Source organism: Archocentrus centrarchus, chromosome 14 (genome assembly GCF_007364275.1).
Source record: "Archocentrus centrarchus isolate MPI-CPG fArcCen1 chromosome 14, fArcCen1, whole genome shotgun sequence".
NCBI lineage: Eukaryota > Metazoa > Chordata > Actinopteri > Cichliformes > Cichlidae > Archocentrus > Archocentrus centrarchus.
The window spans coordinates 19,964,667-19,982,503 of NC_044359.1; positions in this window are offsets into that span (position 1 = coordinate 19,964,667).

Genomic DNA, 17,837 nt, shown 5'->3' on the forward strand with positions numbered 1-17,837 from the left:
GCAAACTCATGTGCTCAGAAGTGATGCTGAGCATGTACTCGCAGAAAGTGTAATGTTATTGTTGATTCCGATTACACTAGTTAACAAAGGCATACTGTAAGTTAGCTCACTGCCTACACATAGTTTCCAGGTGATCAACTCAGAGCATGGTGTCAGTTAAAAGCTCTTTGTTTTTTTATCCACAACTTTTGATCACTATCAGGGCACATTTTCATTCCTGCTGGCGTGACTCATGCAGTCTCCCTATTTATTTTTTTGACTAACTGGCATTGTACGAGCTGTGACACGGGGCAGTGAATAAACATTTCCCAGATACCATTAGTCTGAGCAAACTGAATCTCCCCTAATGCCTGTACATGGAGTCTGAGCATTTCCTATGACAGAAGTTTTTTTAATTGTTCAAATGGCCACACTACAAGTGCGGGTGAAAAGCTGCTGTCATAGCCTCCTCCTTTGGTTTTTCTCTAACACAATGAATCATACAACAGGGTATAATATCCAAGATATATGGACAATTTCTCCATGAAGGCACTCACAGTTTTGCATTAAGCTTTATGCATAAAAAGGGGCAGAAGTAGTTGTGTGAAGCCTGAGAAAGTTTCAAACTGGCACTCTTTCTCACTTCCACCAACGTAGTAGTAAGGACTGCTAGACTGCCAGTTTCAGAAAGTTGTTGACTGCAGCTTCCCAGGTCCAGTGCTGACCAGGCAGGTACTTCCTCTGACTCATATCCAGGCTTTCAGGGTCCTCTCACTCTCTGTGGGAACTGTGTTTGGTTTGCTGAGTGCTAAAGATTACGTTCTGGTGACTAGAACTAGAAACATTTTCCCAACTTTAAGAATAAGCCGAAACTATAAATGCAGAAACGAAATAGTTCTGACCAGAGGTGTCTACATTTTTATACATTATTACCCTGTGTATGAAACTGACAAGAAAATGAGCCATTTTCATCCCAGATTTATCCAATCCGAAGCCCAGTTAAAAAAAATTCAAATAAAATATTAGTAATATTAATAATACCAAATGGAATAGGATGAAAAGCATACTGATACACTAATAGTTTCACTTTAATTTTGTGAAAATGTGAAAAAGCCAAAGTTGCCTGTGAGAACAGGTCTATTTCCTGTATTAAATGAGACCGCACTTTAGCTACGGTGGGCCTCAGGAGCCATGGTTAGTGTCTCCTGCTTTAATGATCTGTTTAAATGAAGTGCCACTAAAAATAAGTAATCAATCTGTTTTGCTTATTTCTCACAGTGTGGCAAACATTTGTCAATCCACAAATGCACACACACTCACCGGCCACTTTGTTAAGTACACCTGTTCAACTGTTTGTTAACATAAATATCTCATCAGCCAAACACATTTAGGCATGTAGACATGACCGAGGTGACCTGCAGAGGATCAAAATAATGAGGAGGAAAGGTGATTTATGTGACTCTGAATGGTTGATGGTGCCAGATGAGCTTGAGTATTTTAAAAGCTGCTGATCTACTGGGATTTCCCCACAAAACCATCTCTAAGGCTTACAGAGAATGATCTGAAAACGAGAAACTATCCAGTGAGCGGGAGTTCTCTGGGTGAGCAGTGACTCAAATTAGCCCTCATTACAGTCAAGGTGTGCAGAAGAGCATCTCTGAATGTGCAACATGTTGAAGCAGGTGGGCGGCAGAAGCAGAAGAATAATTATAATAATAAGGGCAGTTTAAGGCAGTTTCTAAAATCCTGTGTCACGGCACACCAAACCTGAAATGTCATCCTGACCCAAGATCCACCCCTGAGTTACAGGCAACCACAGCAGTTCTTTGAACCCATATGACCAAACTGATTTTCCACTGTTTCCTCTACGAGTGTTATGTGATGGGACTGAGCAGCAGGCTGCTGCCAGGTTAATCTCATCAACAATTAATATTTATTTTGGCCTCCTCCTGAGAGATCTCGACATGCACCGCATCTCTGACGCTGGGTGTGCGTCTGCATATTGTGTTTTATATTAGCCAAAGTCCCAAAGCCCAAGCCACCTAATTTCCTGGCTTTGTGCCTGAGCTGCACAGATAAATTAGCCAAGCCCCAGCTCCCCGTGTTGCCCCTCCAGGCCATTGCCCCCCGCCTTTGAGAGAAACTATCACCAAAGGTCCATCTTATTTATACAGGCATGGGAGGAATAAACTCTATCAGCTCTGAGGTACATTATGTAAACATTCATCTTCCACTCAGTGCAGATATTAATAGAAGTTGTGTTGCTGTTTCTATGAGGCAATTACCAACATCAACCACGAGTGTGTGTGTGTGTGTGTGTGTGTGTGTGTGTGTGTGTGTGTGTGTGTGTGTGTGTATTGGGGGGGTGGGGGTGGGGGTGGAACACATCTATGCCATGAAATAAATCTGCTTTGTGATGTGTTGTGCTGCAGAATAGCCTTTACAAAGGTTTGTGTGTTTAGGTTTCTCACACACTACAAGCCCTGTACTGCAGTATGGGGGAGGGTGTTGGGAAATTATACTGTAATGTGTATACATAATGAGTATATATAATGTGTTTACTCAACCCATGAGTACTCAGTACTATAGATATCTACAAACATAATGATGCATCTTTAGTTTTGCAACTTCGTGTTAAACATGATAGCATAAAAAATCTGACCTGTGAGCAGTAGGCCTCTGAGCTATGTTACAGTTCTGAGCTAAAATTTCCCACCTTTTGTCAGTCTTGGAATTTAATTCTCTGCACTGGATAAAATCTAAATGATCAGATAATTGCATCACCTTAACCCTGGTCTAGTTTAAACATTCTGACTTCTTGTGACTGTAACTTCACCTCACTATGGTGCACCTAAGTCCTAACTAAATGAAGAAGAACACTAAGTGTGTTTTTAACCACACAAACCCCCTCACCTGCCTTTTCTTCATACATTATTTATATATTCATATGTTACTTATAACACCTGTGCGTTGAATGGCTCTCGCTTTGGATGATAGTATGCTTAGATGACTCAGCATATTTAACTTTCTAAGAGAAACAGTTTGCTCAACACTCATCAGCCACTTTATTAGGTACACCTTACTGGACCACCTTCAGAGCTGCTTTAATTATTTGTGGTGTGGATTCAACAAGGTGCTAGTGCAGCAGATTTGTCAGTTGCACATCCGTGATGTGAATCTTCCATTCTGACACATCCCTAAGGTGCTCCATTAAACTGAGATCTGGTGACTGTAGAAGGTATTTGAGTACAGAGATCTCATCAACTTGTTCAAGAAACCACCTTGAGATTATTTGAACTTTGGGACATGGAGCATTTTCCTGTTGGAAGCAGCCATCAGAAGATCAGTGGTCATAAAGAGATGGATGGGGACAGCAGCAACACTCAGGTAGGCTGTGGTGTTTGGTACTAAGGGGCCCAAAGTGCGCCAAGAAAATATCCCCCACACTATTACACCACCACCACCACAGTCTGAACTGCTGATACAAGGCAATATCTGAACCTACCATCTGAATGTTGCAGAAGAAATTGAGACTCATAAGACCAGTTTTGGTGAGCCTGTGTCAAGTGTAGCCTCAATTTCCTGTTCTTATGGGGGACCATTTCTATTTACGTTATACATGCGTCCCTTAGGCAGTATTATTAGAAAGCATTGCATCAATTTTCATTGTTATGCAGCTGATACTCAGCTTTACCTATCAATGAAGCCAGATGACGCACATCAATTAGTTAAACTGCAGGAATGTCTTAAAGACATTAAGGCCTGGATGACCTCTAATTTCCTGCTTCTAAATTCAGATAAAACTGAAATTCTTGTACTCAGCCCCAAAAAATCTTAGAAACATGGTGTCAAACCAGATACTTACTCTGGATGGCATTACTTTGGCCTCCAGTAACACTGTGAGAAATCTTGGAGTTATTTTTGAACAGGATTTGTCCTTCAATGCACATATTAAACAAATATGTAGGACCACTTTTTTGCATTTGCGCAATATTTCTAAAATTAGAAACATCCTTTCTCAGAGTGATGCTGAAAAGCTAATTCATGCATTTTTTACTTCTAGGTTGGACTATTGTAATTCGTTATTATCAGGCTGTCCTAAAAGCTCCCTGAAAAGCCTTCAGCTGATCCAAAATGCTGCAGCTAGAGTACTGACAGGGACTAGAAAGAGAGAGCATATTTCTCCCATATTGGCTTCTCTTCATTGGCTCCCTGTTAAATCTAGAATAGAATTTAAAATCCTTCTCCTCACCTACAAGGTCTTGAATACTCAGGCCCCATCTTATCTCAAAGACCTCATAGTACCATATCACCCCAATAGCACTTCGCTCTCAGACTGCTGGCTTACTTGTGGTTCCTAGGATACTTAAGAGTAGAATGGGAGGCAGAGCCTTCAGCTTTCAGGCTCCTCTTCTGTGGAACCAGCTCTCAGCTTGGATTCAGGAGACAGACACACTCTCTGTTTTTAAGATTAGGCTTAAAACTTTCCTTTTTGATCAAGCCTATAGTTAGGGCTGGATCAGGTGACCCTGAACCAGCCCTTAGTTATGCTGCTATAGGCCTAGGCTGCTGGGGGATTCCCATAATGCTGTTTCTTTTCATTCACCCTATTTACTTTGTTTATACTCCACTCTGCATTTAATCATTAATTGTTATTAATCTCTGGCTCTCTTCCACAGCATGTCTTTTCTCTCCCCTCAGCCCAAAAGGTCGCAGCAGATGACTGCCCCTCCCTGAGCCTGGTTCTGCTGGAGGTTTCTTCCTGTTAAAAGGGAGTTTTTCCTTCCCACTGTCACCAAGTGCTGCTCATAGGGGGTCGTTTTGACTGTTGGGTTTTCTCTGTATTATTGTAGGGTCTTTACCCACAATACAAAGCACCTTGAGACGACTGTTTGTTGTGATTTGGCGCTATATAAATAAAATTGAATTGAATTGAATTGGGCTGCTGTAGCCCATATATTTTAAGGTTTTATGCATTGTGCATTCAGAGATGCGCTTCTGGCCATTCTCCTCTGACCTTTGGCATCATCAAGGCAGAATGAACTGCCACTCACTGGATAGTTTCTCTTTTTCAGACCATGCGCTGTAACCCCTAGAGATGACAAAATCCCAGCAGATCAGCAGCTTCTGAAATACTCAGACCAGCACATCTGGCACCAACAACCGTGACACTTTCGAAGTCACTTAAACCACTTTTCTTCCCCATTCTGCCACTCAGTTAGCATCTTGTCTACACGCCTAAATGTACTGAGTTGCTACGGAGTGATCGGCTGATTAGATACTTGTGTTAACAAGTAGTTTAGCTGGTGTACCCGACAAAGGGGCCTGTGAATGTACATGCATAAACATGACCAGGTTTTAAGTCTATAGTAAGCTTCAATTTTCAGACACCTCAGATCTCACATTTCTCACACGCCCTAAAATGCAGCCAAATAAATCTTCTCATTAGATGTCATGCTGTTGTATAATTCAAGCTTTCTCAGCTCAATTTCATGATAAACTTAATGGCTTTGTAAAAGTTATTGTGAGAAGGTGTTATAATACCACATTAATGTGGGGTGAGGATGTATTACCACAGTTTACTCTTTAACAATATGTTCCATACATCTACAAACTATAGGAGGAGCTAACATTTTGTCTTTAAAGGTTTTGTAAATGTTTGTTTTTACAGGAAGTGTTTCTTCCATCACACTAAGAGCTCGTGTCATTTCTAGGCAGAAAATATTTCCTCTGGTTTTTCTGATCTGCACTATGCTTATTATTACAGGAAGTGACATCAGCTTCACTGTATGCCATTTTTTACCATTAGTGCCTCTGCACAAAGGTTTTTCTGCAAAGGTCTTCCGCTCTTCATTTTGCTTAGATTTAAGCCTGTGTGAACAATCACAATGAGACATCAAAGAAACATCTGACACAATGCACACAATTTACAACAGCATAATCCACACTTTCATATGCAAGTGTGTAAAGGAAAACATTGTAAAAGCCTCAGTGCTGCACAACCAAGTTGCATTTTTGCACAGCAAGAGCAAATCTGAACTTCAATTAGTTTCTGTAAATACAAAAGGAGGTAAACAGCTTTTTGGTATGTTGGGCATATCGATAAAAATATAATAGATTTTCTAAGTAGAACTATCTGCAAAGTAAATGAAAATACCAATCAACCGCAAATCATCTTTATACACCTAGAAGACGAATACAACAACAAATGTGGTGCCATAAGCACCAGTGCCAACTCTCCAAGTATGCTCACGTTTCAACTGAACCTTCTCTTACACACTTGTAAGGTTTTATGAGTGTATCTTGTGTAGTTGTGATGCAATCAAGTAACCTCTGGGGCTGAAAAATGAAGTGAAGAAAAAGTTCAAAAGCCTGCAGTTTCTTGAGCAGCCACTTTAGGCTGGCTCCAAAAATGCATCAATCCCCATGAAATGCCAACTTTACAGCAGACAAAAGCATGTTTACAGCCTGTTATGGCTTTTGTCTCTACAGCTACCACTGACCCTTTTAAACTCCAAGAAGGCTCTGCTCCAGCTTTGGTAAGTGAAGTTCTGGATTTTCGTCTGCATGTTAGCACTAGTGAGCAGGTCTCTGTGTCTGTGTGAGGCACAGTCTGTGGATGGAGCTTGCTAGTATTGGTCTCATTCAAATATGGTCACTTGTGGCTACATAAAATAACGTGGTATGTTAAATGAATGAGAACACTGCAGCTTCAAAATGGGGCTTCATGAAACCTTGTTCCTTGTTATCAGCTTCACTGGTGTGGCAACAAAGGAAAAAAGTAATGTAATGTAATGGATGGATTAAATAGGATCTATATATTATGTTGCATAAAGTGAATACAGGTGCCTCAAATTTGACCCTGAGTAAATGTATGCTATTATGTCCAACCATTGCAAAGGTGTAAGTCATAATCACACTGATGGCTTTGTTCAGGTAAAGTTCATCAGTTAATCATTACAAAGATCCGTGTGTACTGCCTGTGACAAAGACCCGCAGACAATGCAAGATGAGACAAGTTTATTTGTATAACACTTTTCAACATCAAGACAATAAATATGCCTTACAGACATTAAGTCATGAAGGGAATTTTATGTATAAATGTTTATAGATACTTTCCTACAGGTATAATGGTTTTCTATCATTGCAAAATAAGTGCTCCCTCTGCAGGACAACGATGGGAAAGTACTGAAAAATGGTGAAATTTATGTTTTTGGTGGATTTAGCACAGAAGAAATGTGTGCATGAGAAATGGATTCCAAGACTTTCAAGTCTGCACTGGCTTTGAATGTTTTTAGTTTGTTTGTTTGATCCCATTCTTATCTTAAGGTGTCTGTATTTTGGAGGATCTGGTGGGTGTGCTTCTCTCCCAGCACAGGATGCTCGTTTTTTTCCTCCAGCTATTTTTTTTTAAAAGTTGATGCACACTTGTGAAATCATTTTATTCCTTTGAAAGAACCTGGCACTGGTACAAAGCAGTAACAAACAAACAAACAAAAAAGCTTTCTTTCAAAGTAGTGACTTGTGCAGAGAAAGCACGTGCAACTTTCATAATTCATTATAATAATTTGTCAATATGGTTTGGCTGTAGCATTTAGCACACATTTAGTGGTTCAATGAAACAACCAAAAATAAGCTGACGAGACCAAAAATACAGTTTTAGGATGCCTTTCTTCTGAGTACCGTTTTCCAATAAATACTGAGCAAAGCTGCATCAGGAATAACATAAAACAAAAACTGACTGCAGACACCATTATTCTTAAAATATGATTATCAAAAAAGAACAAAAAATGCATACATGCAGCCTAGGAAGGACCTAAATGTTTGCGTTATATAGTGTGGAAGGTGAGTACATTTTAAAAATAATATAATAAAATAGAAATGCTTTAATAATACTGTCATACTGTGCCAATATTATGCACATCAACATGTGTGTTTTAATCAACATCTCCTTCAAACACTCGAGGCAAACTGCAGTGAGTACTTGCAATGCAAAATGTCACACTTCCATTATCTATTGCTTACATTTGATATCTTGGAGATGGGTTTCTGGTGGACCTTTGCTATATAAGTTATTATTTTATCAGTGTAAGGCTGCAACAGTCGAAACAGCCTCTGTGTCTTTTTGAGCTTTGGGGTGTTATAGATGATGGTGAGATGAGAAAAGACTGAAACATGGTGCACTGACTCCAGAATTCTTTGAGATCTTCGAGGTAAGGAGCGATCATCCCAGTTATGTTTTTGCTCTCCAAAGAAAGGAGCTTTTCTTTGAGCTGATTTGTTACAATCAGGTGGGCCTTACATGAAGGTCCAGTGTCCAGGTGTAAATTTGAATGAGTTAAAGGTCAAAGAGGTCCAGTGCTAGCAGGAAAGGCAGTGTTAGCGCAGTTATTTATTATTCAGAAGTCACAGCATCCACCTGAAAGCATCTTTAGGATACAGACTGTATGTGCTGTTGAGCAAACTGGTGACCTTCCCTAAACAATGATTCTGCTAGACAACAAATTCTATTACATATTTACCTCCATGATGCAAGAACATAAGTGCTCAGAGATGACCTCCACTTTTAATATAGGTATCTATGATAAAATATCTTCCTCTTCTTTTGCTATGATAAAACCTGTTTGTTATAAATTTAATTAACAAAATATTTGTATATCGTGTAGCTTCTTATTATCCTATTATAAGAGACTCAGTGAAGACAGCAAAATTAAAAAAAAAAACCTTAATCTGCTTTATAACAATCATCATAAAAGAAAATGAACACTCTTCAGTGCTGCAATCATTTGCCATGTTTGCCACAACAAAGGTGATCAAGGTACTGAGGTGACAGTGAGGTCTGATACATAAAATCTCTCACACTTCAGTGATACATTTTTAAAGAGTAGTCCAATGCTTAGAGAGAGTTTTTTTTTTTTTTTAATTCAGTCTTCATTTAGGGTTTTCATGGCTTCTACTCTCTGCCTAAAAACTGAGTTAATGGACAACCATCATGCCAGAGACAGTTATAAATCATGTACTAAGAAATGTCCACTGAGATCAAGGACTCAGCAGACCCACAGCCACAGGAAGTGACATCACCAGTGACAAAAGCCAAGGTGCTGATTTGAACATAACACTGATTGCAGAGCAGATCGGAAGAAGCCCTGTAATGGAGAAAAGCCCGAGTTTAGGTGTTTCCACTGGTGGGTTTTGGGAAACAAATAATGAGCGAATGTTACTCACTGTGATGAACGGCCATGCTGTTCTCCTTCCAGCTGTTGCCCTGATAAACCCGGCAGGTGTAGGTGTAAGGCTTCTCATCAGCCATCGGGGCCCAGGAGAGACGGCACAGATTGGGGTAGGCCAGGCTGACGTTGCTCCTTCTACGGTCTTCCGTGGACACATAAATGATTTGGTTGGGGTAGGTGGTGCCCACTATCCGGCTGTCCTGACGAAACTCACAGTAGGGGCCGGGGACCTCATAGGTCTCTGGGAACTCACAGTCCACCCTGACATTTCGCTCCAGGTAAGTTAGACATGGAAACATCTGGGGCCCACGTGGCCGGAACAGAAACACAGTCACTGGGTTCACTGAAACAGATGCAAACAGGATATTTGCTCACAAGTTACATTAAAAATAAAAACACTGAGAAATTACTCAGGTTAATAAGGATCAGAAGCACAGTTACACACTGGCTTCTGTCAATATCTCATCAAAACAGTTACAGCTGTTTTTAACTAATTATTATGAAATATCAATTCACTATCCTTAGCATTATAACATTACAATTTATGCGATATGTTTTTCATCTCAAGATTAAAAGGCCCTCGTTCACAAACCTACTCATGCAGCTGGCTAACGAGCCAGCAGAGTTTGTGGCTTTAAAATATACCCAGCAAAAAATGTTAAATTCTAGTGAATTAGCATTGTAAGTGAATTGAGGTTGGCTTCAACCAGACAGAAACATTGTTGGTCTTTTTGCTCTTTACAGTGTTGTGTGTCTTTCCCTGATTAAGAATCACTGAAAACCCTAAAAATGATCACTCAGAATAACAAATTAATGTCAGCTGCTGCTTAGCAAAGTGTTCTCTTGCCTAGTTAGTCTTGGTGGCATGTGCTGTCATGTGTTTCTTTTTTTTATTAGTTTATTTTTGAAGACCTCGCTGGTTAATTTGGTCAGCAGCTGCTATTCATGCTAACTTAAGAGAACTGTAGGCCTATTGAATGACTGAAAGGAGAAATGGCAGTGACAAAAAAAAGTGTTCTTAGGAAATAAAACAAAATACATTTTAGCTTTGCTTGGAAAAATATATTTTAGTACTAAACCCTATTTTAAATCTGAAAGAAAGAAAGAAAGAAAGAAAGAAAGAAAGAAAGAAAGAAAGAAAGAAAGAAAGAAAGAAAGAAAGTCCCATTTCCCATTTTATTTAAATCATGATTATTCTTTCTTTCTTTCTTTCTTTTTTACTGTTTTGTGCTGAGCCTTGTCATGTGGATTTTTTGTTTATCCTTCTTTTCTTTTCTTTTCTTTTGATGTGATTACTTTTATATTTTGCATGTTCAATAACTTGAATTTAAGTGTGAAAAAAAAAATTCCTCCCTTCCCTTTCAGATCCTTAAGCTCATTTTAACGCTAAGCAGAGCAAATACAAAATACAGTCTTTATATGACAATTTTATTTATTGAGGGTTATCTTTATCATAATGCCTAATACTAAAATTTTATAATCCATTATATGTAATCAGTGTTCTCTTATCCATTCAGGCAATAAATTGTAACTAGTATTTTGTGATAACGCTGGAGTCTTGTGTCCAAACTTTTGACTGGTACTATATTACAATTACATAATCCATAAGAAACTTTACTGATCTCTGTGGTGAACCTGAGTAACAACAGCTTTGCTGCAGTATCACAGAAACCTTTTTTGACAGGATCACATGGATACTGGCGCTCAAATATCGCTTAAGTTTTTATTTATTTCTATTTCTATTATTTTATTTTTTTTTACACAATTTCATTAATCAACATTTTTGTCCCGATAACTTCCACTTGAAACGGATGGTTGGCACTGAATAGCAACTTTAAACCCCAGTCCTTTTAAACATATCAGCGATGAGCCAGAATTTTAAAAAAGAAAGAAAAGCAAACGAGTAAATAAATAGAGACACATACTGTGAGTCGTCTGATGCGTTATCATTATGCTGCCAAAGAGGAGCCAGGCTATGACGGACAGGTGCAGCTCCATGGCGATAGGTAGGCTATTTGTCTGATCAACCTTCACGCCAGCAAGAGCCTGGAAAAGTTCAACATGGGACAAAACGTTAAAGTTATGCTGCCGCAGAATTCCACGCAAGGCATGTCAGTCTACAGATATACGAGCACGCACCCTAGAGGTAGGGTCGCCTTCAAATAGCACCTTTTAGCTTCTTGCAGCCTGTAATAGCGCAGTTCTAACAGGCCTGGATATGGGACTCTGTCTGCAGCCCAAATGCAGATAGGACTACGCCCCTGCAGTCTCTTTGCACTGCAGCAAACTGCTGAGCGGTGAGCGGCCCACGCAGTGACATGCGCATTATTCTCAGTAAAGATGAAAAAAAAAAAAAAAAAGGACATTCATACAAACGTGCTTCTGAAACACGCAGAGCCGATCTGACACGTTAGATTTTCTATGGCTTGTCTCACCTGATCTTTGCTGTCCCGTCCTGTCAGGTGTCGCTGCGCTGACGCGCCGGCGTGAAGGGCAGCATCAGCAGCATCAGCAGCATCTGCAGAGCAGCGCTGGCTGTGCCGCTCGGTGTAAGGTTATTACTGCGCGCCCTCATTTAAACACACACACACTATCAGAAATTGTTATACGCTTGATTCACTGATTTCTACAAGCGGGAACATTACATAATGTTACAGCTCTGATTTGCGCTTTCGTACTCATTAACCTTTCATGCGTAACTCAACGCAGGGGTGCAAAAAATAGAGATAAAAAGCTGGGGAACTTGATCCTTTTCTTGGCTTGGTCATGTTGAGTTAGAAGTGAGCGATATATATATTTTTAAATGCATCGCTTGCTCACTACAACTTGCTACTACCCACATTTGAGGGGTAAGTGAGGGGTGAATTTTTGGCGCAAGACAAGAGTTCCCTCTGTAGGACAAAAACTAGAAGCACCACACACAAAGTGTTTTAGCATGCTGAATACATACTCAGGGATTAGAAAGTAATTCAGAATTTGTCACATACATGTCATTTATCCAAAGATATTTTAGCTGCAGACAATTAGCTGGTGTTCGTTGTTGCACTGTAATATATTTGCTTGCATTTCACTTTAATGAAAGACTTCTTTAAGGATCAGAGGTTAATTTAATTCGGTGAACCACTAATTAGTGGCAGTAGAAGCCCTAGAGTCTTAAGTCCGGTGAAATGAGTGAACAAATACTTGATTACTTACTTACTCAAGTTGAAATATTAGATAATATTAAATATTACCAGCAAAATGGAGTACCTATAGTAGTACAGTACCAAGCTCCCTTGCACTATATCATTAAATTGTTGAGTAACAACATGCAGAGCTGTGGTGACCCCTTCTGAATGAGGGTGCAGCCAAAAAGCAGCTTTATTTTTATTGTGTAACAGTAACATGAATATTCATTTTAAATGTCTTGTGGCTTACTGAAAATCAAGATCTTTGTGGTGACATCACAAGCTCTTGTGGCGATAAATTAAGTGCACATAACTTTTTCGATGTTATCTAACGTGATAATTCAAACAATTATTCATTATGAGTTTACATACATTAGTTGAGTTTTATCACTGCATGATTATTATCTATTACGGTTAAAAGTATTCACAAACAATATCAGTTTAATTATATAAATTGGAAATATTTTATTAGAACAATGATACATAAAGCTGTTAGTGCAGGGAAGTGGAGAGAGAAACCATAACTGTACTGATCCTAACCTTGTACAAAAAGAACAATTATAATCATTTACAATGTTACTATATGTGTATTCTTAACATGATATCAACATAAATATTAACATTTTTGGTGTATTGTTTTATTTCTACTTTGTTGAATACTTGATGCAATTATATGGTATGATAATAACAAAGTAGCAAAATAATCATGAGTATTGGAGGTCAAACTCTGTTGTCATCAGCACCATAAGGCTGTCATTTCTGCTGGTCAAACCATAAAAAGTATTCTAATTTTTTTTTTTTTTTTAAAGGCAGACATTCCAGTTTTTTCCAGCTGTTGACATAACCAGGTTTTTATTAGAATTTAAGACATAAATATGACAAATATGCATGAACAACTCCTCAGCACCTTTATTAGGTATATCTTGCTAGTACGTTGTTGTACCTTCAGAACAATCTTAATTCTTCATAGCATAGATTCAACAAGGTGATAGAAACATTCCTCAGACATCTTTCTCCATCTTGACATATAGGCTCTAATGATGCTCAGTTGGTACTAAGGGGTCCAAAGCGTGCCAAGAAAATATCTCCCACACCGTTACACCAGCAGCAGCCTGAACTTCTGACACAAGGCAGGACGGATCCACGCTTTCATGTTGTTTACTGTTGTTTATGCTGACTGTACCATCTGAATGTGGCAGCAGAAATTGAGACTCATCAGACCAGTGAACATTTTTCCAATCTTCTATTCTTCAATTTTGATGAGTCTGTGTGAATTATAGCCTCAACTTTATGTTCTCAGCTGAAAGGAGTGACACCTGGTGTGGTCTTCTGCTGCTGTGGCCCATCTGCTTCAAGGTTCAATGTGACTGGATTCCATAAAAGTTTCTTTCCTGCTACAATCAGACTGATGGCATCCCAGAACTCAGAGTAAAGGACTATTCACAATATTTCTCACACAACTAGAATCTAGTGTGTAACAGTTTATTTATTGAAATAACATTCATTGGTGTAATATCTGTTTGATCTACATGTGCAATATGCACTTCATTATCTGTGCAATATCTGTGTTTTTAATACTAAGTGTGGAGTAACTGTTGTTCACAGTCTCCATTAACCTGGTACTTTCTTACAGCTTCCACAACTATTTCCTATTTTTTATATTTTTATATATATATTTATGTATTTATTTATTTTATATTTTTTGCACTGTTACTCGAGAGCTCTGCACAAGAATTCCTATGTATCCAAACCTTGCGTGTGAGTATAAATGGCAAATAAAGTGTCTAGAATCTTGAGCTGTGCATTCAGAAATGCTCTTCTGCATATCTTGGTTCTATTGAGAGGTTGTTTGAGTTATCGTTTCCTTCCTATCAGTAGTCTGGCCATTCCGATCTCTAAAATCATCAAGCATCATTGCACTCTTTTTCACATTAGTCTCTGTAAACCCTAGAGATGGCTGTGTGGGAAAATCCCAGCAGATCAGCAGTTTCTGAAATACTCATGCCAACAACCATGCCACATTCAAAATCACATAAATCACCTTTCTTCCTCATTCTGATCCTCGGTTTGAACTTCAGCAGGTTGTCTTAACCATCTCTATATGCCTAAATGCACTGAGATGCTGACATGTGATTGGCTGATTAGATGTTCGTGTTACAGAACAGTTGAAGAGGTGTACCTAATGAAGTGACTGGTGACGGTATACAAGACATTTAAGAATAAATAAGGAAAACATGCCAGTTTTTTCAGTTACTGACATGCCAATTTTTATAAAAATTTAGGATTACATATGATAAATAGCCTATCCCATGTCACTCACCTGCCTTATAAGTTTATACCAGCATGCATTTATATCTGACAAGATAAAACCAAATACACATTTGGCTGGTCCTAGAAAGCATACCTGTACACACCAAGGACAGCGTTCCTGAAGTGGAGGAGAGCTTTCAGAAAAATGTATTACTTTCTTCGTACCATAAAACTACATAGTTATTTATTAACCATTTCTTGATGCAGTCATATGGTATTATAACAGTAAAGTATCAAAATGCTAATGGTGTATAGGAGAAGACAGGCAGCAGCTCGTGTTTCATCTGCAGTGTATTAGCAGCAGCATCCAGCAGAGGACCAGCAGGGTTCACAGCAATCGAATCTCTAATGAATACTTTTGGCTTGCAGGGATCATCACAGCCTGTACTCTCAGCTATTTATATTCAAAAAGGAGGTGACAACAAGAAAGTGCAAGAAAATGTAGTGTTAGAGTATTAAATGGAAGAAGAGTAGTAGGTATCCTCTGCTATCAATGAGTGCTGAGGGTTGTGCCTTTCAGAGACCTCTGCAACATTTCTGTCAGGGTCCTGGGAGACCGCTTCAGCATGGCAGCTGTTCAGCTGCTGCCCAGGAAGGACCTTGATGAAGTGGATAAGCAGTGTGATGAGGATACAGAGCACACTGTAGGTTCAGCTCAGCGGATTTGACAAGATCTCGAAGCTGTTAATGATTTTAGATGGCAATGATGTTGGATTCATTTCAGCCATAATTATTGAGTGAAACACTTTTCCCCCATTATAAAAGTTTTTAAACTGAGCAGTAATGCTACTATTAAGTAATGATGATCAGCCAATCAAGAGTATGCCTAAGCTTTTTAGGCTGGTTATTGGAGAGATTTAATTTAGTGCAGTGTTGTTGCAGCTTTGGGAATGGAAACTGTGGTCTCTTGCTTATTTTTTAAAAGCTTCCTTTCTCGTCTCCAGTAATGTTTCCAGACTCATCCTTCCACATGGTTTGCGATCAAATTAATGCAGTTATTACTGATAAAATATTAGCCGAAACCTGATATATCGTGCCATCATCATCCTGTGTGATCTCATGATTTTGTTTCCTTTTCTGCATGTTAAATAAAGTGAGTCTCTGTATTTAATATTCATGTCGGGGAAAGTAGCTGAAAAACTGCTGACACATATTGTGCTTGCACTGAGGGGATCAGCTGCTGAGGTGTCTCAGCTAATCAAACCCTCCTCACTGCGTTTCCTTTCTCGTTCATCTGCCTCATTCTTTCAGAATGAAACCAGATGTTTGTGTATTGACACGTCCTGTGGTAAAACAGCCTAAAAATCAATAGAAAACTGTACACAGTCCTAAGAAATGTCCCCAAAGTCCACTGGAGCAGCATTTTCTCCCCCTCCCCTCTCTTTGCCCCCCCCTCCCTCCCTCCCTCCCTCTCCCCTGCTTCTTCTATAAGCCGACCTCTACTGTATCTACCCCCAGCATCACACTGCAGAGCACTGAGGAAGACTCAAAATGCATCAGAGAAGGTGAGAAGGATTCCTGTACTATGTTTGTGCATGCTGCTTAATCTGGATGGTAAAATACTGAACTGTGTTATACAGGATGGTTTCCTGTCATTGGGTTATTCTGGATGAAATATTTGGTCCATCTGCTCTAAAGCAAATGTTTGAATGCAGGCAAGGGTCGGTTTGCATCAAGCAAATAAAATATCGCTGAAGTGCTCTATGCATTCTCTCAACATATTGAGCAGGTGAATAATTAGCCCGTATCCTCAAAAGAGGTTAAGCACGGAAATGTGTCAATGCTGGCAATACACCAGTAAAGTTTGCAGTTCGATTCTTTGCGGTGTAAACAGTGAGGCTGTACTGTGATCAGTTCTTTGGTATTAACGGTTTAGTGGCTTGTCTGTAGTTTAGCACAGAGCTGCAGAAATGTGGTGTCGATGTCTCTGAAATTTGACCCCACTCTTTACAGCTGACTCAGATTTATTTGTTTGGAATCCTGATCATATAGAGAGAAGCACAATAAAAATAAAATAAAATAAATAAAAACAGGATAACTTCCTGTTTTTTTTTCCTTAACTTTTTGTTTTATCTTTTTAGGAACCTTGGGAGGATGTTTTTCTTTACCACCATATTACTCTTTGGTAAGATCTAATATTTGCATGCTATCTCATGTGAGCAACCCTGAATGCATAAATTTGTGTTCTTAAGCCATCTTTTAAATACCAGATCATCTTTTCCTGCTTCATTATAGGCTTTGCATCAGCTCAGAAGGTGATTCGGTTGACCTACTGCTCTATAGATGAGAATCACCTCAGGATGGACTGCAAATACGCAATTCCACCTGAGTCTGAAGCCCTTTGCAAGTACACGCAGGGTGAACGACTCCTCGACACCACTGACCCAGAGGAGGAGCAGCACGCCCCCTTCAAGAAACGTGCCAAAGCCCGCATCTTTCCGGGCAACATCTGTCGTCTGCTGTTTAAGAACCTGCCCAGCGGCAAGTTCAACTTCACCTGCAACATCAAAGTGGCTGACTCAGGGTCCACGACAACCAAAACTTCAGTGGTCCAGAAGAGTAAGATGCTTATCATCACGCTCGTCTGCCAAACGTGCACTTCCTGCTATTTTACAAATAACAATAGAACATTTGAGCTTGCCAAACAAAAATGCGCCTCCTTGTGAACCTGCATTATTTTCTTATTGCAGAGCTCCTCCTCCCCTGCTCTGCATGGAGTGTTCTATTACAAAGCTGCAGTGGCCTACTGCTGACCTTGATGACACTTCTTATGCTGTTGGAAACTGACTGGCTGTGAAGAAGTCAACAAACTGCTGCATATGTTAACACTGCAACCATAACCATCTGGTCACTGATGCTGGACTCCCCTGAAGTTGTGTGTATGCACAAAGTGCAATAAGGTAAACTGAATGTACTCACTGTATATATTTGGTATGTCACACACTTGTATACTTGTCATTATGCACTAAATACTAAGCACATATACTGATGCATATACACTGTACTCTAACGTAGTCTCAACTATAAACTGTTGTTTAAGTTAACTATTGTATCAGATTAATATCTGACAGACTTTCAATAAGATTAATGATAAAAGAGCACAAATATCATTTAGTCCTATAACTCAGAGCTTAGCTTCTTCAGTGTTTAA